This window comes from Dermacentor silvarum, chromosome 7 (assembly GCF_013339745.2).
Source record: "Dermacentor silvarum isolate Dsil-2018 chromosome 7, BIME_Dsil_1.4, whole genome shotgun sequence".
NCBI lineage: Eukaryota > Metazoa > Arthropoda > Arachnida > Ixodida > Ixodidae > Dermacentor > Dermacentor silvarum.
Window position 1 is genome coordinate 131630015 of NC_051160.1, and position 9584 is coordinate 131639598.

Consider the following 9584-nt stretch of genomic DNA (forward strand, 5'->3'; position numbering starts at 1 on the left):
TCGACTCGAGTGCGGCTGATTAGCTCGCTCGTCACCTCCGACGCCAACACCCCCCCCCCCCCCCCCTATTTTTTTTTTTTTTTTTTTTTTTTTTTTTTTTTTTACCAGGCACGTAGGTCGATACTCTGAAAGAAGAACGACCCCCCTACACGTCTAAATAGTTCGAACGCGCGGTGATAGACTAAACGAGACCGATGTGGAAAGAAGGAGGGGAGAGGAAAACAAGGCAAAAAAAAAAAAAAAACTCCGCCAGTTTTTTTGCGCGCGTTTCGCAGCAATTCGACACGATAGGGGACAAATGAGGAATGACGATGATGATGATGATTTAATGGGCACTCTTTGAAACGGGGCCGGTCCCTAACTAACGGTCGATGTGCAAAGCGCGCCAACGAACGTAACGAACGGGGAAGACTCATTCGCGCATGGGGCGCGATAAACCGCAGGGAAAAAATTCAGAGGTGATTTAGAACTAAATTCGAGGGAAATGCTTAGCATTGCGTCGCACAACTTAAGGTCACGGATCTATGATCCCAATCCCCTTTCTACCTCTACAACGCGACCGGCTTCCCACAATTGACGCACATGCCCCCCCTCCCCACTTACACTGCTAATGCTAACGCATAAAAAGTAGAAAAAAGCGAAACGAACACTGTTACGAAGAGAAACGCACGGGCGCCCACGCATCGTTCTCTCCGGTACGAGTTAACGATAGCCGCGAGCAGGTGGAAGTTCCAGGAAAGAGGATGTCGAGAAACGAGCTGTGGCGGAAGATCGGGTTATGGAAGGGATATCTAGACCACATATTAAAACGCCCTCGCGAGTTCCGAGAGTCGCTCGGGCGAAGAGCTGGTTAAGCGAACTCTCGCTGCGGATCGACAGCGTGGGAGGGCTTTCGCGACTTAACGAGCGAGAAACCAAAAAAAAAAAAAAAACACGAAAGAATGCAAATTCGTGGCACGTGCAGCAACCTCGCGCTGCGACTGTCTCCCCACTTTTCGTTTCCTCCTCCCTCTCTCGTCGCCCACTTTCTCCCAGCACCTCGGACGAAGTGTTGTCCACTGTCGCGTGAGACAGATCAATTCTTTACGACAGACATTGCCGAGCCGTAGAAATTATAGGTAGTGAGTGTCTCGAACGTGGCGGCTATGGCGTGCTTCCGGCTCTGCATTCAGTTCCGACGCATGCAGCCCGTAAAATACGAACTTCGAGATCGGTTTCTGTCACTCACGGGAAGCCGTCGCTGGGGCGTGCGTATATTTTATAGAAATATGGAAAGATAAAACTTGATAAACAACGCGCTACAGAACGTCTACCCGAGCACGAAGATAGACAAATCCAGTTACTGTCCATCGTTCCCATGGATAACCAACGACGAAGATGACGACGATTTATCGGCATCCACTTTGAAACGGGGCGGTGACAAATGGCCAGATAGCCTGCTTGAGTTCGCAGCGCCGCACTAAAGTTACCGCTAGTGAGTTTATAGTCGGATACAGCTTAAGTCTGCAGCGAAGCCCCGCCCACGCCCTCATAACCGCCAGCCACTGTTCCTCCGCGAGGCTGCAAATAGTTCGTACTTCAAACTTTCCCTGTTACCTAATAAGGCGGTAACCACAAAAATAAACTTATAACCGCATAATTTTATACGTTTTCATTCGTCTATATTATAGGGAACGTACAAGTACGACAAGTCGTATCAAGTACGACGCCGTTTAGAAAAGTTTGCATGACGACGATTTTGTTGCTTCCGTGATTGGCTGGCGGGTAAGTAACACAACCCCGCGCGGTCCGTGAGCCTTTGTAGCTGACTGGTGGTTTTTTTTTTTTAAGTTGTATCTTACTATAATAGAAAACTCGCATGTTCCATCTTGGCCTCCGATATTTGCGCGCACCGCCTGATGTAACCAGCCGGCGCGCGCTAGTCTCCGAGGCAGTGTTCAGCTATCTGCGCTCTTTCAGGCGTATTAAAATGAGGCGCGGCGGCCTCCCGTATACAGCGCAGCGCCCACACACTTTCGCCCCGAATAACGAAAAACTACACACAAACGACGCAGTATATACACCGCAACATAAACTTGCCCAAAGGCGGCGCGGAGTGGGAAGAAGAGATTCGGGCAACACCGTCGTCGTCGTAGGGTTTTGCGTCGTGCTCCTCCTACGCACACTCGCGCGCGCGCCTTCGAAAGCGTCGGCCCACACCGCGTAAGCACGAGACGGCCTGCCTCGCGGGAAAGCCGACTACGAGCACGCCTCCGCCACCCCTTTGCTTGCTTAAAACACGGCTTCTTTCTCGTTCGACTCGCAAACACGCCCACACGCGCCGACGGCCGGCCGCGTTTGCTGCACACACCCACGTGTGAATGAAAAGATTCGTCGACTAGCTAGCTGCGGTGGGTCTGCCGGGGAGGCTCGACGACATATTTAGCCGCGGCTACGGAACGAGGCCGTTTCAAAACGCGAGTCGGTCAAAACACGACGGTGACGCGAACGTATCGCGCGGCACCCGGATGCGAAAGGGAACTCTGCATTTTCGTTCAAAGTTACTCCCACGCATTTTCGAAGCTGCAGATACGGATAGTGAAACTTAAAGGGGGCGCCAAAAGAAAAAGTCGAGCTAATCCACAGATTATTCGCATCGTTTCCTGTGAGCCGATATATCGCTTTATATACTTTGTTGAGCAGAAAATTGCCGCTGACGGTCCCCACTCTGGCTCCTCTATTTGAATCGCCCACGCCAAAACGGACGAGTTGACGTGTTCTGCACGCGACGTCCCTCTATATCGCTATCAGCGAGTCATCCAGTGCTGACGTCACGCGAGATGTACCGCAGTCTACAAATTCATGGGGGGCGCCACTCCGATTTTCAGTTACCCGTCATTTTCTCGCGCTCGAAGGCATCGTCGTCGCCACGAATGGCGACGATCGTTATCGCACGATCGTAAACTTCCGGAACCATCCTATGCTCACTTGCAGGTTTTTTTTCTTTTTTTTTTAATTTAAATTCCTATTACCCTATTCGCCTCGTATCACCACCGTTAAGGCATTAGCGTAATGCTGGAGTTACAAGCGGTCGAAACAACTTTTTGCTTCACTTCCTCCGTTCTAGCATCACTATAATGAGACAACCAATCACTACTATTGATGACAATGCTTATTTTTTGTTTTCTTATCCTTTTTTGCACCTCATTTCAAAACTTCTGGCGAGTGATGAGCGTCCTGCTCGAAAAGCAGGAAGCGCACAACCTGCTATTGCTTCGGATCAAACAACTCTCATTCTCTAACGACAATTTTCGCAAGGACTGACACTTTTCGGTACTCTTCTTTCTTTCTCCACGTGCAATAACTGACTGGAATAAACTAATTGAAGCATTTCCCCAAGCGCCCGTGACCTGTATACCATGTGTGTAATTAATGTGTTAGTTCATGCATTAGTTACAGTTGTATTATAACCAAGTTGTTTAAATTTTCGTAATCGTCTACCTTATGCCCAAAGAAATTGTATGCAACGCGTGTGACAAGCTTGTTTCATCCTGTTCTTCTGTGTAAATAATTGTGTATTCTGCTCACCCGGCTTGGACCTCGTTTCCGCAGTATTTTATCAATAAAAAAATTAAACAAAAAGGCAAAAGACAAGAAAACAAAAATGAAAGAGATAAAGCAAGGAAAGAAAAAGTTGTCGCAGTTTCACCTGAAAGGCGAAGCATCAATTGCGATAGCAAACTTGTAGAGAGCTATACGGAGTAATGATATTAGCTTATCAGCTGTATAAATTTGGACATGCAGCAGCATCGGCAACCCGCAGAACTGTTGTCGACGCCATCGGCGTTTTGACCGCGTTCGCTCAAAATGCGTGCGGCGTTGGTGACTGTTGCCGGAGCCTCTGACATAAATAGGCACTTGGTGCCCGCAGCTAAACGTCGCCTCCCTTCCCTCCCCCTCCCCCACGGCCTCTCGCGCGTCGGAAGAAGGCGCGTTTGCTCTACATATATGGTGATTGTAAAGGAGGAAAAGAGACGCCTACTTCTGCAGCCCTTAAGCGAGCACGGCGCAGAACGCGCGTTTGTTCTCCGCCGTGCGTTCACTCCCCGTGAAAGACGCGCCCCTCGCGCCCTTTCACTCGCACATACAGCGTTCGGCGCGCGGCGACGATTCTTCTCCAAATGACGTCATACGGAACCTCACGGCGACGGCGACGGCGACGGCCAGAAATCTGCTTTTGAGTGTCCATATAATTGCTATCGCAATAAAAAAAACAAGGCAAGGAAACAAGGATAAGCTAGACCGGCTGGACTCGCACGTTTCGAAGCTGCATATTTCTCTCAGACGCCCGTCTTGCGGTCCCGCCTTTTCCCACACGGTGTACTACACTATATACTGCATGACGAGCGCACAATGAGTGAGACGTGACTGCCGATCAGATGTACGCTACGCGCTTCCTCCCACGCATGCGCACCAACCACCAATAGCGCGGCGTTTCATTCATTCGCGCGCTGCCCCGTCTCGTCCGTCCACCTCTCGCGAGACGCTTCCAGACGGCACAAGCCGCGCACGCAGTAGCAGACGACGCGGCGCGATCACAGCCTTCCGCGTCACGTGAGAGCGACGCAGACAGACGATACCGCGCTTGATGAGAGACACCGTCTGGCACGCATCAAGTAAAGAAAAAAAAAAGAACTGTTACACAAAACATTGTTGGTAAGAGGAAATTCCAGCCCTATCCTGATGCTGGAACATTATCATGAAAGGTGGCCAGTCAAGGGGAAATTAGTTGAATTACGAACGAAGAGCTTTTGTGGAATTTGACCTCAGGCACTGCAATGGAAGCTACGCAGGCGCGCTCTGCATGGCGCTCGACATTGAGCAGACGAGCTCAACACACTGAACAGACGGTCATTAAGGACCGTCTGCTCAGCGTTAACTGTTTTTTTTTTTTTTTTTGATCAGATGTAATCGAATGTCACGCGCAACTTTTTTTTTGCAAGGAAACGCTGGATATCAAGCGGCACCGTACAAGTATGTAGCGTGAAACGCGTACAACGTGGTCGCTGCCACGCGCCGTTCACGTGTCCACGCCTTATTAAGGCTAGCCACATCCACGGCGCGAGCATCCACGTTCCCGCGACGACCACTACGACGTCTCCCGTGGGAGGATGTAAATAAGCCGCGCAATTATACGTCGCACGAGGCGCGGCCTTGGCGGCAGGCAAATTAATCACGTGGTCTCTCTCTCGGACGTGGGTGTGCTTCGGGTTTGAATGATCGCGCACACGTTTTGCGGCCGCCTTGTGTACGCATGCAGGAAGCGTGGTTCGCGCCGGCGTATAATAGGCGCGCGTCTTTCGTGGACACGAGCCAATACGCGCTATATAGTTTCCTTTGGCTGAATCGCACGTTAGAACAGCACCGCGCGCTTTCTCAAACGAAAGAGGTCCCTATAACGCATTATTTCCGTGTGTGCATCTGCGTTCCTTAGCTGCTGTCCGTGTCTGTTACGCGCAACGTTACACGTACTAATGACACACCAACAGGACTAAGCATAGCAGCCTCAGGGAGTCATATTTTCCAAGTTGTCTACCACGCGCTTATCGCACGTGTAAAATGTTCATATTTAGCAACTTTGATGTGTAGAAAATACTTATAAAATGTTCACATTAGCTACTTTGAATGTGGAGAAATACTTCAAACAACCTTTAAAGGGCAACTCCGGCGAATTTTCGATGTCAACGGATGTCGATGAAATTCGCTGGGTCTGTTCCTCTGAATACCTCCGTCATGTCCTAAAAAAATGAGGCTTGAGAGTTCCACAGATTTTTTACAAATGAATTTAATTTATTGCCTCGAGCACCCTACCTTACCCCCTCCTCAGTTATAAGCCACCTTGTGTATGACGTCAGGAATGGTCCACGCGGAGCATGCCGGGATCATGCAGACGACAGCGACGAGAGTGTGCAGGAGTCGACGATCGTGAGCTAGCGCTTGGCGTGAGATGTTGCTGTCGCGAGAAGTTGCATTCCCTGTGGACGGGCAAGTGATGCGGGGTGGCAAGCGGTGTTGCATTGTTGGCTGCACGAACTTCAGCCCTCGCCATTCGCAAACACAGTTTGAGCCGATGCCGATCGCGTTCAGCCGAGGTTAAGCCTATCGCAGTGGCCGAGTTCGTGCGTCTGCTGCTGGCGGACCAGACCCACTGATATGAAGCTAATTAAGCTATTAGGATGAGGAAAGCTGCTTCTATAGTTCAGTTTTGACCATACGGATTTGAAAAAAACCATTCCTTATTTCGTACAGTGCACACGCAAAAAGCTAGAAGCGACAACACGACGCGCAATCAACATCCGTATACGTTGCCGTTCTCGAATGCGGCCAGTCGCACTCGCCGGCGCTTCCATAAATGAAATGTGACTACGCAAATCCATGGGTGTATTATTACCTATTGTTAGGCTGACTCATTATTTAGCTTACGAGGTGCACTGTTTGCCTCGTATCCCAAATGGGCAGCAATTAAGCGGAGGCCCCTTCGATACAGCATGCGTAAACAACCGTCTCGTTCAACTGCCAACGATTTCATACTTCATGACATCGGCGTTTCCGCGAGAAAACTATACATTCTCTAAATGAACGATCATACGCGCGATGTCCCAATCTATGTCTACTTTACGGAACACTAATTGTGTGCATGAAGAGAATACGAAGAATGATAAGCAGGCTGCACAACGCTTTCCTACTACGGTCTCCCGCTCGCTGTTTCCGAAGGTGTGTGGTCGCACGTATCAGCGCGACCCAGAGAGATGTAACGGTGCTTACATGCACAAAATCTACGTGTTTTGATATTGTTATCAATATGTTCTGACATTAATTGATGTCACCGATGAGCGGCTATCTCAAGCGAACGACGTACGAGTGGTCGCTGTACCTGCCGATGTAAACAAATGCACAGGTCGGTGCTTTGGACTGTCAGCGGCGTCCTTGTGGGATACAAATGCGTAAAGTCGTGCTCCACATCTTACAGTGAGCATGCGAAGCGGTTCCCTGAGAGGGGTAAAACACCTAAAATAGCAAGCAGCACGTATATCAGTGGTTAGGACTACCCTTGGTCTTCATGTCGCAGCGCGATATGTTGCGCATGGGTGCTGGCTCTAGTGGTGGAGGACGGCGATTCGTGGCTATTGAATTCTTCTGACTCATAACTGTCACTGTTTGACAGAACCGAATAGGTGGTGCAGCTAACATGCAATGTCACCCGAAGGTCCCCGAAGCTCCGGCGCGGTCACGAATAAGCTGAGCGTCTGCTCTTCGCCGCTTTCGTTCACCCCGCGGGCGATACCGGCATGCGTTGCGCGCCTTCCCCGCCGGGGTACATTCGTGACGTCACATGCAGAGGTTCGCTCGACTGCTTGCTCAGGTTTCGGTTTCGTTTTCGCGCTTTTTTGCTTATTTAAAATTATTTTCGAATTTGCGGAACAATTCTCCTATCAGGTGCATCACAGGAGGGTCTCGGGAACCTAAATATTTGATTAGCTCGACATGGTCAAAAAATCGCCGGAGCTGCCCTTTAAGGGCGGACGCGGGTCTTTAGGATCGAGAAATCGCGAAAAAATCGTTTTTTCAATTTTGTCATATTCGTAATTATCGGGGTCCCTTCCACCGATAGCCGAAGTTTTGAACCTTTCAGACGCGTAGTTTTAAAGAAATTGGCAAATAAACGAGCGAACTCGACGTGGTTTCTCGCGAAAACATCGCAAAAAACGCCCATATTCGGCGGCGCCGCATTTCGTAGCCGTCCGCCATTACGCGGCCATCTTGGCCTCATTTGAAAGAGCGACCCTTCAGCTTTTTTTCCCGCCGTAGAGAAGCCTTACGCGTCGCGTCAATGAAAAGTACGTGGCGCCGTGGAGGCAGTCCAAGGCGTCATCGATTCGGGGCAGGGGGCATGCACTCGCATCATATCGCGTCACATACCTTTTATTACGATAAGTGCATTATGATAATTGCGACGATTCGTACCTTTCGCTTAGAAGTGGGTTTGATGCCACGGGCTAGGGTGAACTTATTTTGCCTCGCAAATAAATCCTAGGCTTTTGCGTTTTGAAACGCTGCTACAAAAGAAAACCTAAAATAGAGTATTTTAGGACGATCATGTGTGACAGGCAGTCTCTAGCCATTTATTTAAAAGGCTGTTGCTATACAATTTCCTTTCGCTCTTTAGTGTGGAGCTAGCTTGACAGAAAACATGGAACATTATTAGCATAAATAAACACCTAATGATTTCAGCCAACTGCAACTTTATGCGCAACCATGCAAGCAGAATTTTGTGCATGGTTAAATAAGAATGTCGCAGTTTCGCCCGAAAGGCGAAGCACCCATTACGATAGCGAATTAGTAGACAGCTGTACGAAGTAAGGATAGTAGTTTTATGGACCGTATGAACTTGTAAACATTCGCTAACTAAACAAGCATTCTGTCACGCACGTACAGGCAAACATAAGCGCATCCCGGCCGATGACCGCGGACACTCGCTGTCAAAACGCCGATGCTAGTAATATCGGCAGCTGCAGCGAGCGAATTGCCCTTCGTGCTGCCTCTCGTTCCAATGCGAACTACCGTAACAAAAAAATGCAATATATGTCGAACTTATTTTCGAAAGACCGCGGCATAAAGTCGACCCCCGTCTTATACACCGGTAATTTTTTACCGGTTTATATCGGTCTTTTTTTTTTCGTTTTTTTAGAATTAAAGTTCGGGGGGTCGACCCATATTCTGGTCCGACCTATATTCCGAATTTTACGGTAAGCGGCGGAACAGAGCGCACACGAAGCCATCAGCCCTCGGCGCGTCTAGACTGTCGTTCGACGTTACACCTTTGCGTTTCTCTATATCTAAGGGTCAAGTAATCTGAATACTCATAAGCCACCTGCTTCTAGAAACGCGCTCTTCGACCCTCCATCGGCCCCTCCATCACCTCTAACCCGGCCATCTTGAACTTGCGCCGCGCCACCTATAGGTATTGGAAAGTGCGAATGGGAAACTATGATGGCATGACATTTTTTTTCTCGTACTCCGGCGAAGAAACGTTATAACCTGCACCGATCCCAAAGGTGCAGAATAGCAAAGCTGCCATGAGGGCACAATAGGAGAAAATACACGGTTGTTGCTATGCAACGCTGGCAATTTTGACTATTAGGTTGAGCACATGTGCCAGCAGCCTCAAACGAGAGGGTTGGCATTAGCCCAGACACAAGTGGGAAAGAAACAAAATCAGTTGTCGCCTAATGTGTAGACCATCAGGCTTCTATGCTGGCAGACTGAGGTTGAATCGCACTATCGGACACATTTTATTGACGAGTCCAAAACAGAGGGACAAGAACTTACCTTCCTGCATACCTACCGTGAAGCTCCTGGTATGAAACAAAGAATGCTTCCCATTGAAAACGTTGCGATTGCCAAAGTAAACGAATAGCCAACACTTACCAAACAAATTAAATGTACATACTAGAAACAGTACTTGCAAAGTTTACTTACTGCTGGTGTTGTATGATGCAGAACAAATTACTGTCGACATGTTTTTGTAGATGGCAAGATTGCAG

General features: G+C 49.0%; 1 protein-coding gene across 4 annotated transcripts in view; it reads right to left on the bottom strand.

Annotated features, from left to right (window-relative positions):
- Window positions 1-9584, bottom strand: part of LOC119458444 (acyl-CoA:lysophosphatidylglycerol acyltransferase 1) — a 154807-nt gene that overhangs the window by 12373 nt on the left and 132850 nt on the right. The window lies entirely within an intron of this gene.